This window comes from Pseudorca crassidens, chromosome 10, assembly GCF_039906515.1.
Source record: "Pseudorca crassidens isolate mPseCra1 chromosome 10, mPseCra1.hap1, whole genome shotgun sequence".
In the NCBI taxonomy this organism is placed as follows: domain Eukaryota; kingdom Metazoa; phylum Chordata; class Mammalia; order Artiodactyla; family Delphinidae; genus Pseudorca; species Pseudorca crassidens.
The window spans coordinates 78,861,409-78,883,423 of NC_090305.1; the positions used below are offsets into that span (position 1 = coordinate 78,861,409).

General features: G+C 40.4%; 1 protein-coding gene across 36 annotated transcripts in view; it reads right to left on the reverse strand.

Annotated features, from left to right (window-relative positions):
• FHIT (fragile histidine triad diadenosine triphosphatase) overlaps positions 1–22,015 on the reverse strand; it is a 1,451,597-nt gene that overhangs the window by 1,191,979 nt on the left and 237,603 nt on the right. For 19 of the 36 annotated variants that reach the window (XM_067755027.1, XM_067754999.1, XM_067754996.1 and 16 more), the window contains one exon: positions 20,147–20,197. The exons of the other annotated variants lie outside the window; for them this stretch is intronic. The gene's annotated coding sequence lies outside the window, so the exon portion shown is untranslated. The remainder of the gene's footprint in view (positions 1–20,146; positions 20,198–22,015) is intronic. 36 annotated transcript variants of the gene reach the window in all.

Sequence of the window (22,015 nt, forward strand, 5' to 3'; positions counted from 1 at the left end):
ACATAATCCATTAAAATAAGTCTGGGTGTAGTAAGTGTTAGGAAGGAAATCAAGTAAGGCAATGTGACAGAGAGACAGGTCCTTCGTAATGGGTGGTCAGGAAAAGACTCTCTAGGAAGGTGACATTTGAGCTGAGAGCTGGCTGACAAGAAGGAGCCAGAAGAGTGCTCTGGGCAGAGAGAATGGCAAAACAGGAGAGCCAATGACAGGAACGAGCCTGGCTGTTCCAGAGCAGGTGAAGTTCAGTGTGGCCAGAGGGCACTGAGGGAGGGCTGGGGGAGGGGAGATAAGGTCCAGGTGGGAGGTGGAAGTAGATGGGTTGTGGGGTGCCCTGGGGGCCATGGTACAGACTTCGGGTTCTGCATCAACAACGAGCAGAGCCACTGAAGTCCTAAAGCTGAGGCATGATGGATTCCAACATTTTAAAATCTACACCTGCTTCTTTTGGTCATGGAGGAAGAAAATGGACAAAATTGTGTTCCACTCAAAGGTGTCAGTTCCTTATAGATCCTAAGGATCCTGTCTTTGTCAGTATGTACAGTGATTAAGAACACAGTGTGGGTCAGGAAACCTAGGTTTGAATCCTTGCTCTGCCATTAATGTGCCGTGTAGTCTTAGGGAATCCATTTAACTTACTAAAGGCTTCATTTCTCCATGTAAAACCTGTGATAATAATTCCTCCCAGGGTCTTGGTGAGAATTAAATGAGACACTACTCACAACACAGAGTAGCACTAGTGCCTGGCACGTGGTACGTGCTCAGGGAATAACAGCTGTTAGTAATAGTAGTATTACTATTAGGAAGAAGAGAGGGAAGGATGAGGTGGAGGACTAAGCAATTACCCATATCCTTTAGGGTAGAATACAAACCTACTGGAGATAGGATGGAGGTTTCCATCAGCATAGAGCATCTCTGTGCTCCAGGGTCCCTGCATGAGTACTGAGCATGGTAGAATCTGAACCAAAATAGAATTTTTTAAAAACTGGGAACAATCCAAATGCTCACAAACAGGAACATGGATCAATGAAACGTGGTCTATTAATGCAATGAAATACTCCATGGAAACAAAAAGAATGAACTGGCACTCCCAACAACATGGATGAATCTTACAAATATGTTCTTGAAAGAAGCTAGAAAGGAGAGGCTACATGCTGTGTGATTCCATTTATATGAAGTTCAAGAACCGGCGAAACTAATTGTTGTTGATATCAAAATAGTATAGTTACCTCTTGAGGGAGTGTATTTGGAAAACATTTGGAAGAAGAACAAAAGAGCCTGCTGGGGAGCTTTAAAAGGTTCTCTACCTTGATCTAGACGATGGTTACACAGAGATATATATGTATTTAAAAATAACATCAAACTGTAAACTTAAGATCAGCATACTTTATAAACTTCTACGGTGTGTATGTTTTACCTTAATAATTTTAAAATATAACTTCAGGGGATCAGAGTTAGCTAAATAAACAAATGCTGACTGCTCTATTTTTTAAATAAATTTATTTATTTATTTATTTTTGGCTGCGTTGGGTCTTCGTTGCTGCACGTGGGCTTTCTCTAGTTGCGGTTAGGGGGACTACTCTTTGTTGCGGTGCGTGGGCTTCTCATTGCGCTGGCTTCTCTTGTTGCGGAGCATGGGCTCTAGACACACAGGCTTCAATAGTTGTGGCTCACGGGCTTAGTTGCTCCATGGCATGTGGGTCTTCCCAGACCAGGGATTGAACCCATGTCCTCTGCATTGGCAGGCGGATTCTTAACCACTGCACCACCAGGGAAGTCCCTGACTGCTCTATTTGAGAGAAGTCTAACCTCAGGACCATTTGGGAGCCTGTTAATTCCCAAAGCTGCTTCCCCGTTTCTGTATTAAACAGCTCTACCCATACTTTCAGCCACAGGGAAGGCAACTAACCACAGGGAACAGATGAAGAAAAGTTCAGCTTAGTTGCAAGACAACCAGAAAGCATGTCAAACTATGGCCATGACCAGCTTCTCAAAACCACTTCAGTGATTGCCAATGCCTTCTTCATGCCTTATCTTTCATTTGTGCTGAATTAGTCTACATGACATGAAAGTTCAAGGGGGCAAGGTCCCTTCTTTTCTAAATGAGAAATATACCTCAGGTACCTGGGTGCTCTATAAAGAATAAAAATAATAACAGGAGACTATGGAACAATTGAAGTGCAGACCATATGTTTAAACAGCACTTTCTGGCATTTTAATAAGGGAAACTCAGAGGGCTTCCAGCATAGAAAAAGAATCCAAATGGAATTATTTCATTTTCCTGACAGAGCACCCCAACCTGCAATACAAGAGTCATTAAATCTCATCATGTGGCGTTAAAAAATGCTTTACAGCTAAGATCAGCCAAAAATGTGCCCAGGGCAAATTTTTATGACCATATCATCACAACCTGAAATTCAGATCGGTAGACTAGCTAGAAATATATGCTCACTAGAACAGTTCTGAGTTTTTCTGCATCTATCTCAGTGAAAAATGGGAGCAAAAGAAAGCTTATTTTTCCTGGAAAAACACTATCAAATAATAAAACAATCCAGGACCAGTTTTCGCAAAGTAATAACAGGTCATACATAATTGATTGCCTTTAGTCTGCATCTCCGGGTATTACAAATCATAGTTACTAGAGCTTCAACCAAAGTTACTTTCATTCCACATTCAGGCTGTCCATTCTGGCACTGCCAGAAACTACCTTAGCGACTCTATTGCACACTTTACTGCGTTGTTCTTTAGTTTCTTCTTCAGTGAAGTTTTCACATTCCCAACAATGTTACACATCCTTCTCTCTGTATGTTCACCCACTCTCTCTGATGGTAGGCAAAAGGTAAATTCCTCTAGAAGTGAACTGATTTGGACTTACGATCTCACCTCGGGCTGGCAAGGGACTATGAACTACCCCAAGAGATAAAACACTTTCCTGTGAAATCATATCCTAAGTCCCTCCATTAAAACCCTAGAACTGCACTGAGAGCAGGAGAGATATACTAAAATTATCCCAACTCCTTGGTTTCCCAAACACTGAGCAGCTGTATCCATAAAAAAAGAATAAATAATTCATTCCAAAACTCTCTTTCTTTGCACAGCCCAGGGCTTACAGCATTAGTTGCAGGAGAAGGTATGAATCGGGGCTTAGAAAGTTTGAGTTGTGCCTTGGCCACCACAGGAACCATACCCCTCTGCCTGACTTTCCCTCTGTAAGTAAGGCTAATGACCTAGACCTGGGCTGCCCATTACGGTAGCCATGAGCCACACATGTCTATTTAGCAACTGAAATGTGACTAGTTTGAACTGATATACGCTGGGAGTATAAAATATACACAGGATTTTGAAGACTTACTACTAAAAAAAGAATACAAAATATGTCTCAATAATTTAAAAATATTGATTACATGTTGAAATGATAATATTTTGGATATATTAGGTTAAATAAAATATATATTGAAATTAATTCTACCTCCTTCCTTTTACTTTTTTAACGTGGCCATCAGTTTTTTTTTTTCATTATATATGTGGCTCACATTGTATTTCATTTGTATAGCACTGATCTAGATCATTCTGAATTGCTATCAGGACTAAGAGTCTCGCCTTGTGGAAATGGTGAATTGCAATCCTAACAGTGTATATAGACATGTTTTGTATGTCTTGAAAGATAGAGAATAAAGAAGAGGCAGTAACATAATCACCAAGTGTATTACGTTTCATTATGCTTACACGTTCCTAAGCACATTGCAAAAAGATTTTTAAAAGACAGAGAAAAAGCATGGTGTAGTCCCTTATCCTCCTGAAACAGTAATGACACTGAAAATGAACTTTGAAATCAAACCATCTTAAATCTGAATTCTGCCTCTATACCCTCAGTTTCCCCATTTGTGAAAAGAAAAATACATATACCTACTTTTTAAAAAATTAAATGAGATAATATAGATTAATGCTTAAAATATCATTGAGCACTGAGGGAATGGAAAAGATTTTGGCATTGGACATGTGGAGCCAGGAGGTGGAGGGACACTGAGATAGAAATGCTCATTAAGGAACTGGAAATCTGAGCCTGGAGATCAATAGACAAATGAATAGATAAAATCACTTCAACCAGTCTGCACAACAGGAATTGCAAACTCGGGAGTACTCCGGAGCCAGACAGGTGAGAAAATAAGTGAAACCAGTTGTGTGGGTAAGTGTATGTGTATGGTCATGTGGGGAGCACACACCCCATCTAAACCACACAGCTACAGCTCAGATCCAGCCAATTTGGGCCATGAGGGTATAATAATGGTACAGTGTGGTCAGATTTTCCAATTTTTAAAGAGATTCTAGAAATTCAGATTTTTTAATGTTTAGAAAAAATTTTAAAGGCACTCATTCCAGACAGATTTCATGGGAAAATAGTTTAATACATCTGCTGCCTAGAAGGTCAAAGAGATAACTTGTTAGACTCCTACCATATGAAAGTTAGTGGAGATCTCAAATGGAATTCCCCCTAGCCCCAATACATCTGAGCTGCCAAAGCTGGAGAGGGAGATTTACCTCTCTCTCCTCTTAGCTCCTCATGCAGCAAGAACCCAGTTGCCACAGCTACAGCTGTCCCAGGGGTCTTTCTCTCTCTCTCTCCCAGACCCTGACCTGGATGTTATGTAGAATGTTTCAAAGAGAGCTGCAAAGTCACTTGGACTCTGCAGGAGACACGTGACATAATCCAAGGCGCTACTCTGGCTATTATTCACTGCCTACTTTAGATCTCTCTGGAATATTGTCTGTTTCAGTTTCAGACTCTCTCTGCTACCCATCTGGGTAAATAAATTACCACACTGTATAAATGTGTACAATCTGTAAACCTGGAAGAACTGCCTTGCAGAATAATTTTTTAAATATCATACTTAAAAAAAATACTAGTGGCCTCTCTATATCTATTGTTAGAAAGTAAAAGGACTTATACCCGAAAAATTAAAATTACAGTAGCTACTCTCTCCTCAAGTAGGTGATTCTTAGGAAATTCATTTGAAAGAGGATGACTTCCCAGTGAACACTTTAATTTTAATTTAACCTTCCCAGAAAATGAAGTGCTTTGTGTAGATTCTTTTGGTTTTATTTAAGGCATAAAAATTAGTTCTAAGCTGTGATAACTGTGAGCTTAGGAATGTAATCATTCTAAGCACCACTTCTGACTTGCTTATAAACCCTACAGATCCTGAGTTGCTGTTTATTGCTAATTTGAAGTTGGCAAGTTATTTAACTGTGAAGCTGAACTTCAAGTCGGAGTGTGGTGAGATGGTTGGAGGTCGATTGTTTGGTATTGCTTTCAACAGGTTACCCAAAGGCTGGATGCATGACCCAAAGGCTGGATGCATGGCATGGTGCAAGGAGGTTTCTGGGTATGTGCTTCTCTAACTATTAATCTTCTTAATTAAAATGGGAACAATGACATGTTCTGAGGGTGGAATAAAATATTACATTATACTATATCTCTGGGCTTCCCTGGTGGCACAGTGGTTGAGAGTCCGCCTGCCGATGCAGGGGACATGGGCTCGTGCCCCGGTCCGGGAAGATCGCACATGCCGCGGAGCGGCTGGGCCCGTGAGCCATGGCCGCTGAGCCTGCACGTCCAGAGCCTGTGCTCCACAACGGGAGAGGCCACGGCAGTGACAGGCCCGCGTACCGCAAAAAACACAAAACAAAACAAAACTATATCTCTACCTTTTGAAACCAATCACAGATAGGACAGACAATCACAGCTCCTATCATTCACGTTTCTGATTTTGGTCTTAACTGTGGCTTTTGGTTGTTGCTATGAGGACCCAACCTAAATATCATTGCTTATATTTTATCGTTTAAAGAAAAATAAGGGAGCCAAGGTTTTGCCCATGAAAAATCTTGATGTCCATAATATAGTAGGTAAAGTATTTCTAAACTCTTTAGAATTATGTGTTTGAATCCATGACAACACACCTACATATACATATAATCAACATCAACCAAAGTGACATATGGCATTTTTTTCTTCCTTTATAATAAACAGAGGTCCCTGGAAATGTTTTAAGAAAAATGAATTCATATCTATACTTAAGTATAGGCATATTTGAATTGAGATTCCCTTGAACAAAGTTATAATTTTCAAACACCACCATGCCTAAAACATATGAGTATTCAGATACTGAAATTATTGAAAATTAAGTTATTAAAACTTTCGGAATATACCTGTACTTCGTGTAATTAATATTTTTCAGTAATTCAAGAAACAGATAAAAAAATTTCACCCTAATTTTAACTTACTATAATTTCCATTTGAGAAACAATCTAGAAATTATCACCTGCCTGGATATTTTTGGAGTAGAAAAGATGACACAGTGCTGACCTGTGGGCTGACTCAGGTCCCAAGACGCATGTTGTAGGAACCCTTTGGCTGTTGTTGTGGTTCTTTATTCTAGGGTCCCCAACGCCCGGGCCAAGGACCGTTACATGTCTGCAGCCTCTTAGGAACCAGGCCACATAGCAGGAGGTGAGTGGCGGGCCAGTGAGGGACGCTTCATCTGCCGCTCCCCATCACTCACATTACCTCCTGAACCATCCCTCCCCCACCCCATATCCGTGGAAAAACTGTCTTCCAGAGAACAGGTCCCTGGTGCCAGAAAGATTGGGGACCACTGCTTTACTCATCCATTCAAGAGCCTGTACTAGCACATTGTGTAATAGCAGGCACCTTGCTAGATTTTGGGACACAACAATAATCCCTGCCCTCAGGCACGTTACAATCTTCTTCACTCAGCATCTAATGGATCCAAAGCCAGGGAATAGAAGCACCTCACAGCCACAGACTGCAACAAGGAAAAATAAAATGCTACTACCACCCGGTGTTTGTGTGTCTGTCTCTTTCCTTCTTTTAGGAGGTGGTGATATTTTTACATAAAAATCTGAATTTCTGGCTTCTTTCTTTAAAACAAAAAAAATCAGATCTTAGCATACTAGACCAGAAATCCCCCTTGGCAACAGCTCACTGGAGCCAGGTGGCAGCGTTGTACTTCCCAGATCATTGCATGTGCGTTCTCTAGTTCACCAATGTTCCCATCACTCCCGTTAGGTTCACACATCACTCAGTTCTATTATCCACTTGGTCCTCATATTACAGTATTGAGTGTTGCCCCTCCTAAAAATGACTAGCAGTCAGAGAGCCTGGCTATAGCCTTGGGTCTGCTGTTTATTAAATATGTGACCTAGGATGAATGACTTAACCCACTGACCCTCAGCTTCCAGTTTTCTCTTCTGAAAAAAAAAAAAGACAAAAATTAAAGATAATAAGACGAAACAAACCAACTTTGCTTTCTGGGCATGGTAATCATGAATCTCCAAAGAGAAATCTATAGAACGGTTTCAAAATCTGGGAAGCACTGACCAAAGAGTTAGCCTTGTCGTAATTATATTTTCAGAAAAAAAAATCTAGAAAGTCAGAAATAACAGCCTGTGTCTGATTATTACTGTAAAGACCACAAAGTATTCTCAACTGAATCGAATCTCACATGACTTCTATGTGACAAATATTACTTTATCCATTTTGTAGATGAAGAAAACCCAGGCTCAAGGGCTTCCCTGGTGCCGCAGTGGTTGAGAGTCCGCCTGCCGATGCAGGGGACACGGGTTCGTGCCCCAGTCCGGGAGGACCCCACATGCCACGGAGCGGCTGGGCCCGTGAGCCATGGCCGCTGAGCCTGCACGTCCGGAGCCTGTGCTCCGCAACGGGAGAGGCCACAACAGTGAGAGGCCCGCGTACCACAAAAAAAAAAAAAAAGAAAAAAAAGAAAACCCAGGCTGAAAAGGATCAAGGGACATGCTCCATCATAATATTTTTATCAAGTCCACTTTCAAGATTGTTACCATAATTTTAATACCCATGAAGAGACCATGAACAACTGATACCACAGAATGGAAGACTAACCAGTAAGCTGAGCCATCTTTTTCCAAGGACAAACTCCAGAGAAGGAGTACAGACAGTTTTTGAAGGGGAACACTTTTTAGAGGATATTATATGTTATAATATCAGGGAAATATCTTGAATAAATATTTATAATTGACACTCATATAGACTTTTAATAAACTGGAAGGGTTAACGATTTTGAGGATGTACTCTCTTATTAAATGTTTCTCAACATTATATCATTTTCTTGGAGACTGTTATCAGTAAGGAGGTATTCAGTAACCTCTATGAGAAACAAATGCCCTTAATTTTATTAAAATCTACTTATATTAACCCCCTCCTTACCTTCTATTTTAGCCCATTTGAACCATACTGCAGTTCAGAAAGAAATATGAGAATGGACCTGGCTTACTTTCACCTTTTCAAGAAGACCTTAATATGGTAAAAAGTCTGATTTAAACATGAAGTAAAGATTTATCACTTACCTTTCAGAAAAGACTCACCATAGGAACAGTAGGCCTTTCTAATGCATTTACATTTTTAATATGCTTACAAAAATTCAATTTAATGGTGTCTTTAGGTACACATTTACTGAATAAAATCAAATATATATTATCTTCATAATAACTTTTTAAAAAAATGCAATGGACTTATTTAAGTTTCTTCCATGGTTCACCGTAATTTAGGTAGAGAAAATTCTAAATGAACAAGCACAGGAGTGACTTTAAAGTACGTAGGAGATCTCCACGTAGTTAATTTAGAAGCACTGTGGGAAATAAATCAGGAGATATGTGAAAGAGTAACCAGTTCTTGGTGGGAGGTAAACATGAGTGAGTAATGTGCAACCTACTGTTTACACACTGCAATCAGCTGGTTGCTAAGAAAAAAGCTTAAAGATAATGGCACTGCCACTACCATGGTTTTGTTCTAAACTTCTGAATTAAGCAGAGAAACTCAGACTAGAATGCCACATGGAGACCACGGTGCCAGGGACCATACACTTAGCATGCTAGAACTAAATGTTAACAGCAACTGCAGAAGATGTGACTGCAGACTCAAATAAACTTTCTGGAACAGTCATCTACAAAACTGGCTGTGTTTGGTGATCACGCTTCATGAAAAGAGATAGGCCCAAGAAATCTATAAGAATTGTAAGCCACAGTTTACAAATTTCAAAAACGGGGGAGAAGTGTTCAGCATCCCAGCTTTTTATTCTTCCAAGTGAAGATTCTGAAAACAAATAGCATTTCCATCTAGTGTGGCCATCGCTTCATTATAAGAAGAAATAAAAACATCCTAGTTCTAGGAGAACTAGATTTCTTTCCATGGACAATTTCATTTAGGAAAAGACAGCAGAAAACCTACAGAAAAGAAAACTTTTAAGGCAGGTTGGATTCCCCAAGCAACAGACTCTTCACACATTTATCTTGAAGGAGGTTTTTAAAGGAGTGCTTTGGGGATCAACATCTATAGAAAAAAAGGGAGGGAGAGAAAGGAAGCAGAATTGGCAGAAGTTCCAATGGTAACTTGTGGGGAATAATGAACATGGGCTGTCTTGTTTTGGGGTGAGAGGGCAGGGTCCTTTATACCCTCCAGTGTTGAGTTACTGGAGATAGACCACCTCATGAAAGAGATGTGCCTTTGAAAGAGGGCTGTCTGTGGGCAGCATCCCCAGCAGGCGGGGTAATGAGTCCTTAGCTCCTGAAGGAGGATCTGGGCAATGCATCAGAGTCCGTACAACACTTTTGTCCCAAACTAGTGAAAATATTTTCAAGCACTGGCATTACAGACAGTCACCTTTAAGCCTTTAATCTTAAGAGGTCACCATAATGCAAAGGCCACGTAAGATAACAATGGTAAAAAGTAAAAGCTTACAATGCTCTCATATTGTCAGATAACATCTGCAGGAAAATCATTCCTATTGCTTTTTGATACAAAATGACTTCTTAAGTATCATATCTAAAAGGTGGTTCTAGAAAAAGATGGTGTGAATTCATTTTTCTCTGCTCTACTCATTTTTCCCTCTAAATACAACTAAATACCCTGGAAATTATTCATCAGAAAATGATAAAAGAACTCTGAAACCTGGAAAAAAGGTCACTGGTTAGGGACCTCAGAACTTGGAGGACAACAATGTGGTGAGTCCCCTGGTTTTCTGTTTATTTCCCATATACCCTGGACTGGGCACCAGAGCAGGAAGAGCCTGCTCTCTCTAGCCAAAGGACCAGAAAAGGGGAAGCCTAATAGAAACCCAGTGAGGAGCCCCAGTCTCTGAGGCACCAATGGGCAGTCTGATCTGGAAGCAGCAACAGTGAAGTCCTAGGCTGACCTCATTACATATCTGACAAAAGACTAGTATCTAGAATATATAAAGAATTCTCAAAACCCAAGAGCAAAAAAACAAAACAGCAACAACAAAAATCCAATTAGAAAATGGGGAAAAGACAAGAACAGATATTTCACCAAAGAGCATAGGCAGGTGGCAACCACATGAAAAGACGTACAACATCATTAGCCATTAGAGAAATACAATTTAAAACCATGATAAGACAATAACAAAAAAAAAAACAACCCAATCCAAAAATGGGCAGAAGACCTAAATAGACATTTCTCCAAAGAAGATGTACAGATGGCCAAGAAGCACATGAAAGAATGCTCAACATCATTAATCATTAGAGAAATGCAAATCAAAACTACAATGAGATATCATCTCACACCAGTCAGAATGGCCATCATCAAAAAATCTAGAAACAATAAATGCTGGAGAGGGTGTGGAAAAAAGGGAACACTCTTGCACTGCTGATGGGAATGTGAATTGGTAAAGCCACTATGGAGAACAGTATGGAGGTTCCTTAAAAAACTACAAATAGAACTACCATATGACCCAGCAATCCCACTACTGGGCATATACCCTGAGAAAACCAGAATTCAAAAAGAGTCATGTACAAAATGTTCATTGCAGCTCTATTTACAATAGTCCAGAGATGGAAACAACCTAAGTGCCCATCATCAGATGAATGGATAAAGAAGATGTGACACATATATACAATGGAATATTACTCAGCCATAAAAAGAAATGAAATTGAGCTATTTGTAATGAGGTGGATAGACCTAGAGTCTGTCATACAGAGTGAAGTAAGTCAGAAAGAGAAAGACAAATACTGTATGCTAACACATATATATGGAATTTAAGAAAAAAAAAATGTCATGAAGAACCTAGGGGTAAGACAGGAATAAAGCCACAGACATACTAGAGAACGGACTTGAGGACACGGGGAGGGGGAAGGGGGAGCTGGGATGAAGTGAGAGTGTGGCATGGACATATATACACTACCAAATGTAAAACAGATAGCTAGTGGGAAGCAGCCTCATAGCACAGGGAGATCAGCTTGGTGCTTTGTGACCACCTAGAGGGGTGGGATAGGGAGGGTGGGAGGGAGGGAGACGCAAGAGGGAAGAGATATGGGAACATATGTATATGTATAACTGATTCACTTTGTTATAAAGCAGAAACTAACACACCATTGTAAAGCAATTATACCCCAATAAAGATGTTAAAACATAAATAAATAAAATAAAACCATGATAAGATACCACTATATACCTTTCAGAATGGCAAAAATTAAAACAGTGATAACATCAAATGCTGGTGAGGATGCAGAGAAACCGAATGACTCATACGTAGCTGGTGGGAATGTAAAATGGTACAGTGATTTCGGAAAAAAATTTGGTGGTTCCTTTTAAAATTAAAAATGGACTTATCATATGACCCAGCAATTGTACTTAGGCAATTGTACTCTTATCCCAGAGCAATGAAAACTTATTCTCATGCAGAAGTTTCTACATGGATGCTTACAGCAGCTTATTTGTAATAGCCAAAAAGTAGAAAGTATCCAAACATACTTCAACAGGTGAATGTTTAAACAAACTGCAGTACATCCGTAACATGGAACAATATTTAGCAATTTTTAAAAAGCCAATCTCAAAAGGATACATACTGCACAGTTAGTTTTATATAACATTCATGAAATATAAAAATTATCAAGATCAAGAACAGATTAGCAGTTGCTAGTGGTTGGGGATGATGTGAGGGGATGGGTGTGGCTATGAAGGAGTAGAAGGAAGGAGTCTTGGGATGATGGTACGGTAAGTATCTTTTTTTTTTTTTTTTTTTGGCGATACGCGGGCCTCTCACTGTTGTGGCCTCTCCCGTTGCGGAGCACAGGCTCCGGACGCGCAGCCTCAGCGGCCATGACTTACGGGCCCAGCCACTCCGCGGCATGTGGGATCCTTCCGGACCGGGGCACGAACCCGTGTTCCCTGCATTGGCAGGCAGACTCTCAACCACTGCGCCACCAGGGAAGCCCCAGGTAAGTATCTTGATTGTGTTGGTGATTGCATGAAACTACACGTGATAAAACTGCATAGAACTACACTTACACACGTAATATACATAAACACACACAAAATGCCTGTATAACTGGTAAAATCTGAATAAGCTCTACAGATTATACCAGTGTCAATTTCCTGGTTTTTGTATTGTACTATAGTTAAGCAAGATATTATCATTGGGGGAAGCTGGGCAAAGGGTCCACAGGACCTCCTTGTGTATTTCTTTACTACTTCCTCTGAATCTATAATTATTTCCAAATTTAATTTTTTAAAAATCAGACCTACTGATTACTCAGAGTAAAAATTCCAAATCTAGGTATTGTTTCCTCTGCAGTTTACCCAGCATCTGCACTGATCATTGGAAGCAGATCATAAGCACATCTCAGATGCCCATACTTCCAATAACCTCTCCAATCCCCAGGCTCAATTCCCTCCTCTAGGCCCCTTCTTAGAGTTTAAAGAAGGGAACTAGCAGGGTGGGAACCCCCTCAATGGCTTAGCAAAACTCTATGCCAGTTCTCAGGTTGTCCTCAACTCTGCTATGGCTCTATTCCACTTCTGTTGTCATCATTTTCTCCATGTCTGATGCATCAGGGTTGCTGCTGAAAAAGGTTTGGTTGCAGCCTTTCCTCATCAAAAATAGACCAGTTTTGGGCTTCCCTGGTGGCACAGTGGTTAAGAATCCGCCTGCGAATGCAGGGGACACGGGTTTGAGCCCTGGTCCGGGAAGATCTCACATGTCGTGGAGCAGCTAAGCCCATGCGCCACAACTACTGAGCCTGCACTCTAGAGCCCACGAGCCACAACTGCTGAAGCCCGAGTGCCTAGAGTTCATGCTCCGCAACAAGAGAAGCCACTGCAATGAGAAGCCCACGCACAGCAACAAAGACCCAACACAGCCAAAAAAATAATTAATTAATTGGTTTTTACAAATAGACCAATCGTGATTGCTTGTGGCATTTTATAGTGATGTGTACAAAAAAAACAAACAAACCCTAAAGCATGGCAGAAGGTCCTTAGGCTTTTATATAAATAATTTACTCTATATAAATTCCCCTAAGATAAATTTGTGTCAGTCTACAGAAAGTGTCTCTCTCAGGGCACTCATACCAGTTGTATTTCAGCAGACTGATAGCCATTTGCAATTTGCAAAGAAAAAAATATATCTTTTATATCTGAAGGGGAACACCACACTGTTATTCCTTTGTAAGATTAAGAAATATATTCTAGTTTAAAAGTTAGCTGAATTCTTACTCTTTTTACAAACTAGACTTTAAAACACAGCCAGTAAATTGACCAAGCACTACCGCTTTTATCCTTCTGATATGTAAGCCTATCAAAACATTAGTGATAAAAAAAACAATTAGTGATGAAAACCTTCATTTAAAAAATCCTGTTATTCAATTATAATATGCATTTCACCACCACACTGTATTTATGACCCTTAAAAGTCAAAGCTGGAACTGCTCTAATACTGATTTCTTCAGTGCTTATCATTAATTAAAAAGTAAAAAACTATTACCAGGGTATCTGCAATCAGGCTTTTAAAGTAAGAAACATCAATATCCAGTAATTGAGAACATTTGGGAACAAATTTTAATCAGCAAAAACTCAGGAGAGAAAAGGAAAATGTTCTGTATTATTTCAAATTGTAACCAGATCAGTATATGCTACTGATATATTACAACTGCCCATGCCTCCAAGGCATCTATCCAATTTTTCTCCTCTAGCAGATGCCAAAAAAAAAAAAATACAGTCAGACTCGTCCATTTATATAATGTTTACATATATAACACATCAGCAATATATTGTTTGAGGTTTTATGGAAGCCAACGTCAAGAAGCAAAATGTGTTCTGCCACTGTACTTCAGTTCCTGCTCATCCTTAGAGGTGGGCAGATGGATCATTAAATTATGGCTGTGCTAAGTACCTACTAAAGCATAGTGATGTACTTGTGTCAAGGGCACATAGATGAACAAAATAGTTCCCACCCTAAAGGAGTGCAAAATCTAGTATTGGAGCCACATGGAGAGTCTGCAAATGAAAGAACTCAAGCACAGAGTGTGTCCACGGTGAAAGGGAAGTCCTTAACATCAGTTGAGACTGATAAAAATAGAAAAGAATAGTGGTAATAGCAAGAATGGTCTGAGTGTCTTTGGCTCCCTAATCCACTCTACCAGCATCCACCAAGTCACCTCAAATAAACAAATCTATTTGTTATGTACCTGTTAGGTACCTGCAGTTTCAAAAAATGTCCCCTAGCTTCCCCATATCTATCAGTCAGGGTCCCAGCAGGACACAGATGGCCCACTCTAATTAAAATAGATTGAGGAGGGTTTAATAAAAGAGACCATTTACAAAACTTTGGGTAGTATACACAGAAATGATAAGGAATAGCCAACACTCTGGAGTTATTATCATCCTTAGCTGTAAAAGGAGAAGGGAAAGGAGCAGTGCCCAGAACCTAGAAGGAGAAGGTCTGGTTGGGAGTTAATATTAAGAAGAGATTTAGATAGAGGAACACAGCTAGACCAAGTAAGAGCCATTGGGAGGGATCCAAGGCAACTAATACCCTGACCTCACTCTCCTCCGTTCCTCTGATCTCGTTTGGGTTTCCAACTGGCCAGAAGGCAAAAAATCCACTGATGAAGTCCATATAGATGAGCAGATGGAAGAGAATAGAGTTCCTGATTCCCACTGTTGAGAAAATCAGGAGCTACCAACTGCCTAGGGCGGAGAGTTGCTCTGAAATTTAAATGATATAAGGCATATTATGCAAACAAACACAACCTCAAACATAGCACATGAATGAGAAATGGAAGTTATTAAATATATAATAAGGATTTTCTTCATTATACAATTCAATTTAGCAATTATCTATGCCTCCTATCATTTTCTCTCCACACGAAAGGTACACAGGAAGGGGAGAGAAACCAACATTTCTGGAGTGACTACTACATTTGCAGCACAGTGCTAAGCATTTGGGATATGCCATCTCATCTAACTTTCCCTAGGAACTACAAGATAGGAATTATTTAGCCTATGGGATAGGTGAAGAAACTGAAGCTCAGATACATTAACCATCTTGCTTACAATCAAAATTAGGAACTCAGATCTGTCAAACTCCTAAACCCATGATTTCTCCATTATTATATGTGATGAGTTGTAGATGGGCTACCTGCCCACATGAGAAATATTTTTCATCAAACCGAGGGAAACCAGAGGACAAGCTTGCTAAAGGTAAAACATCCATCTTAGGGTTGCCATTAAGAAACAGTCAATAACTGATAGATATGAGGAAGAAGAGGAGAAGAATGGTGATGATGATGATGATGATGGTGACGACAGTGATGGTGATGGTGACGACTGATGGTGGTGCTGGTGATGATGATAAACACCTCATCTTAACAAAGGGCTAAAGAGCTTCTATAACTGACACCAAGAATTCCTAAAATAGGGTATCAGTATGTAGCTGAAGACTACATTTGACTATTGTTAATATGATAACTATTTGTTAATACTGGTCCCTCAGTCATAAGAAGAAGCTTTTTTCAGAGCAGGCTGTGTGGTATAGCAGCTTGAACCCTTTGAATTTCAGTTTCCCAGTCTGTGAAATGCAGTAATAATATATGTGGTGCCTAGAGCTGATGTGAGGTATGAATGACAGACTGTGTTTAGAGCACCTTGGATCAGGGCCTAGAACACAAAGTCAAGTTAGCCTTTTAATACTGATGGAAGGTTGCTTCAAACACGTGTGGGTTCTTGGCAAGTCTTTCTTTGAGTAAAGGACCTAGAAGTAGAAGTCAACCTCAAGCAACAGTTTTAGGGAAATAGTTTTTCTTTTGTCATTTCAACAAACAACTGAACCAGAGTGTTTTAAAGATTATTCTGCCATGAAAACAGCACTGTCAATGACCACAATAAATGCTAAACAAAATTCTTCATGAAATTCAACATTTTTCAGGAACCCAAGGCTATAAATATTTTAGGGGTAACTCATGACACTTTGTATTTATGCTATGTGCCATTACCAATTTTTTGTGTACAAAATATCCTTTCTGATGTAAAAAATTGTACAAAAAATCAAAAGAAGCCACCAAAGAAACACCAACTTACTGGAGAAAAAAATTCCTAATTTCCTAATTTTTTTCTACAACTGATTGCATTCAAAGAAACACATGCATTTTTAAACAAAATATATACCAAAAATTTCCTCTTTAGATTGAATCTTTCAGGAGTAACTTAGCAAAGTTGAAGCTTTAGTAAAAAATACATGAAATACAGAGTGAATAAAGTCTTTATTTCATCCTCCAGAAAATATCTACTTATAAAATATACACATGGCTAAATTCAGAAACCTACATAGTGGAAAGTTTCATAATTTGATTTGTTATAGTAAGCTATTGATATTTTTGATAGGAAAGAAGAGAGGAAGGGAGATATGAACCTCAGAATATATCCTCTGCAGTTTAAGATATAAAAGTTTTATTATTTCCATTAAGGTACTTAATATTTAACATCAAGTGTTGCTTCTTTCATCTTGCTGTCTTATTAAAAAAGCCTATCAATGAAAAATTAAGTCTCTATATGAAGTGGTTCATCCATAGTGATAACAAGTTTGAATTATAACTTAGTCAATGAAAGGTTGTTTGTCTATATTTTATTGCTTTTGCTATTTCTTTAGTAATCATCTTTGCCGTCTGTGCACTGACATTTGCAATAATGTGTTTACATCAGAAAGTTAGGCCCTGTCGTTTGATGTAACAAGAGGCTGTATTTTGTAGCACACAGGCACTTAGCATACCCCACTTCCTCTTTGGCATGTGAGTATAATGGTTTTTTCGTCTGTCATATTTAATTACCTTTATAGGCATTAACAATATATTAGTAAAAATCTGTGGAGGGATATTTGTTTTGTCATATTCTTTTTCTGAGGTGAAAGTCTACTTGATAACTACAACTTCATTTCCCATAAAGCTAAGAAGAAAGTACTATGTGATTTTCATCTATCAGACCAAGGTCTCTTATTAAAGACTGAATCAGAGAATAAAATTACAATGCACTCTGACTCTGCCACAGAATTTTGTAACTTGAAGGGAACTGTATTCCCATGTGCATGCAAATACCCTATCCCACTACAGAATGTGTTCTCTACACTTAGCAGAAGTCGCTGATGCTTCACCCAGATCCTGTTTGGGTTTTGGGATCCATTTTACCAATTTGGTAGCCCATTCCTTCTTACGGGTGTTGCTGCCAATCTTCTCCAAAGGACTGCCCTTGAGCGAAAGAGCCCCTTCACCCAGAGGTGCCTGGGAGATGTACCACCATAGCCACCCCCTACCCAGGGCCCATAGCTAATGACTGACTAGTGGAAAGGGGAGCGCTCTGTCTCAAGGCAGGACTGCCCTTGTGGTACGATTCATGCTCCAGAGCGCCTCATGCGATCCGGCTAATCTTATCGGAAACCACATCCTTGGTAGCTTCTTCCCCTGCCCTATCCTAATACTCTCACTCCCCTCCTGGTTTCTCCTAAGAGCTCTCCCTTAATAAATCACCTGCACACCAATCCCTGTCTGAAGACCAGGAACCCAACCTAAGACTCCGTAGAAGCATACACTGATGAAAAGACAGGCACATAATTGGTCTTCCAGTTTGGGCAGGTAAGCAACAACATCTCAGCCATTTTTAAAGTCCCTGTCTACAGAGCTTTACAAGCCCAAGTTGGTGCTGGGGGGGAGAATGTCACATGCCATTATGTAACTGTGTGAAGGGAAGTTCCTAAGATCTACAAACTCACCTCACTGACAGGAGTCACTAACTGATTCCTACTCTGGGGAATGTGGCAGTTGGCAAGGGCTGCCCTTCTTGGCAGATGTCAGGTGGTGTCCTACATTGCAATTCCCCACTCATTGGGAGAACAAAAGGAGTCTGGGGCTAGTGGAGGGAAAAAATACGACAAGCCGAGCATCAAACTACAAACAGCTCTTTGAAACCTCCCTGATAGAGATGATGGTGTTTGTGCCATACCTATTGAGTTGAATCCAATAATAGAAGGACGGATCACCACTTACTCTGTGCTGTCAGTAATGAAAGCTATCAAAACTAAGCCTGAATGCACCTCACTGTTGCCGTGTAAATCTAACATGGACAGCTTAATGAGGGAGGGACATTACCTTTTCTCACACTCCAATTTTACTCATGAAAGAAATGTGGCCCATACTGGCAATTAACTTGAGAGATTAATTAAATCAACAGCAAGTTCAGTTCCCTCCACAGTGCATTCTGATATCATAGGAAGGGACCAACATGCTGTGGGCACTTAGCACATGTTAAATAATAATTACTAAAATAATCTAATTTGGACTATTTTTTGCAGAAAACTGGTAGCTAACCCACCAGTAAACAAATGCCACAGTCTGATACAGCTACTCAATATTTTACATGGTCTTACTCTAAACTCTATTATTCCTGAAACTCCCAACAAATACTGCACAATAAGTGTGTTTCCTCCCTCAGCAATTTCACTCACCGATAGTATTTACTATATCTTATTGGGCCTCCTGAAGAGTGAGGAGGCAGCCAATCAGACAAAACACAAACTCTGACCCAGCTTAAGAAGTAATAGACAGGATCCCATTGTGTCTTCATCAAAACAAAGACTGACACTGACATGGGAAGGAAAGAACAACAGGGGTAGAGGCATGACTTTTATTCGGTGTCAGAAAGCCACACGGTGTGCTCTGGTTTGCTTTCTTATGTATTCTCAGAGTCAACTGAGTTCTATTTTTGTGCTTTCTTCTCTGAAATGCTAAAGTGCTTTCCTCGTCTATCTACAGAAAATCTGGTTTTAAGAGGAGTCGTACAAATTTGACCAATTGGCAGAATGGTAATTAAATTCTTGCTTTGGTGAAAGTCAATAAAATTGTTTTAAAATGTTTGCTATAGAATCATGTACCTATAATATAGATCAAATTAATACAATAGAGTTATTATATAGATACCACGTATGAATTACAGTAGTGCCTATTCCCCCTCATCCCCACACAGCTCTCAAATCCACCTACCCAAAAGGTGATTCCCAACAGTCGCATTAGCAAGGACTCCTCTTATTATCATCTGAGAATGGAGTATAAATTTTTAAATATTCTATATATCCAAGATTAATAATCAACTAATTTCCCTTTTGGTGTTATTAGGAAGGTATATGTTCTGTTGAAACTTCTGATCAACAAATCAACATTAGGACACAGAATTAACATAATCCTTGGGAAAAATAGGAAAAGGTAACATTTGGGTACCTTCTTCACAGTCAGTGTGGTTACTCATACACTTTAGGAAATAATGAAATGAGTGTGAAGATCTCCTTTCTAGACAGGGAACTCTATGACAAGGTGATGTCCTAGACCTTACCCTAATAGGTATAAGTGAAGAAAATTTATATTAACAATCTTTTAAACTGCAAGAAGCTTTATCAACCCAAGTGGCACCTTGGAACTAGAAAGAGATGGTAATTAACATCAAGTCCCAATGTTCTAATATAATCATATCACCTGAAACACAGTATCTCCAGGCATATCTTCAACTATTATAAAAAATGTCTACACTATTAATACACTTCTTGACCACCACAGACTGAATGTTTGTGTCCCTCCCTAAATTCATATGTTGAAATCCTAACTCCATTGTGATGGTATTAGAAGGTGGGGCCTCTGGTAGGTGATTAGATCACATAATGGGATTAATGCTCTTATAAAAGAGACCCCAAGAACTCTCTTGCCCCTTCCATCATGCAAGGACACAGTGACAAGATGGGCTATGAACCAGGAAAAAGGCTCTCACCAGACAATGAATCTGCCAGCGTCTTGATCTTGGAGTTCCCAGCCTCTAGAACTAAAAGAAATAAATTTCTGCTGTTCAAGCCACCCATGGTATTTTTGTTATAACAGCACAAAGAGACTAAGACAATGACAGAGTGTTCCTACAATTGATGACAAAAAAAAGTATAAGGAAAACAAATGACTAAATTTATCAGATTTGGAGTGGTCTTAAATTTGCATCAAAATGAAAATATTGAATTCAACTGATCCAAAATTAGTCCATATTTTTCATTCAGGCTATTATTTTAGACCTACTACTAATAATAATGTCTAACATTACTAAGCTCTTACAAAGTGCTTTATGTGCATTCAATCATTTATTTGACTCAACAACCCTATGTAAGAAGTACTATTATCATCCCACTTTACAGATGAAGAAACTAAAGTTTACTTAAGTATCATGCATAGCTATACGGCATCTGTGTTTACCTGCTCCTTGGTCAATCTGGACCAAATGACTGGGATGGAGGAGGGGGTAGGGAGAGGTAGTGGGGGTGTGAAGTTTGATATTTTGTTCTAATGGTCAAGGAAAACACTGTGAAATGTCTGAACAATAACTTGTCCCAAGACCACAAGCTTACCTTCAGTACTGCGAATACTGTAAGAGATATATCTAAAGTTCTTTCTGATATTTCTTATATCACCAGTTTAATTGCATATAATACATATTAATTGGATGTAAGATCTATTTGAATATTTCTCACTGTAGCAGAATTATATAAGGAGAGTTAAATAATATAGGGAGCTGATAGTTCTGTTTAACAGAAAGTAAAAGTTGGGAAAAATATAATCTCAATGATTCCACTGAAGTGGGGGTGGAGTCAAGATGGCGTACTAGGAGGACACAGAATTCGCGTCTTCACACAACTAGGACACCTACCAGGCACCAGTGGGGGTCCATGGATACCTAAGGGGATGGGAGGAACCCCCAGCAACCAGGCAGGACATGGGGCATGGGGGGAGTGAAGGGGGAGGAGAAGTGGAGGCAGGTCAGGACTGGCGCCCCTGAGGGACAGCTGAGGGAGGGGAAGGGATCCCATGCCCGAAGGGGGATATTGGGGAACCAATGGGAGGGCAGAGGATCAAAACAGAGAGTGGCCAGGTTTCCCCTGCCCACTTGGGCCCCTAGGAACATGGTGAGATCCCAGGCCTAATCCTCTGCCCACTGAGGCCCCCTCCAGCCATGCGGATCCCGAGACAGTGGGAGGGAGGAAACGGGGAGCAAAAGTAACAGCCAGACATCTGGGACGGCACCCCTGAGGGGTGGCTTGCGGAGGGAAGGAGTTCCTACACCCAGCAGGACCCACTCACGGTTAGGGGTCCAGCAGACATGGGGGAAACCCTGGGGGAGATGGTGGGGAGGGGTGCAAAGGAACAGAAGGGAACATGGCCAGTGCTCTCCCTGTCCACTTAGGCACTGGGGAGCCGGCTGGACTCCCAGGCCTAATCCTCTACCCTCAGAGTCTCCTTGCTGCTGGGCATAACCCAAGCCCCGCCCCTACACCCCCACCCAGGGCCCTACCTCTACACTCGGAGAACCCCTCCAATGCACTGGGCCTAAAACCCACCCACACACCCTTCCTCAGGGCCCTAACTCCAAACTCCAGAACCCCACACTCCAGAGGCCCTCCTTCCTAGTGCTGCCTCTCCCCTTCAGCACAGGTCCTAAGCAGAGGCCCCACCCCATGCTTCAAGGTAACCCTGCCAAGGCCCCGCCCCCAGGGCCTTTTCTGGCTAGTGGGTCCTGAGCCTAGGTTCCTGCCAATGCTCGAACGTAACCCCCCCCCACCCGCATAGGTCACCCCACCCTAAACCCCGCCCCTGCCTCAGT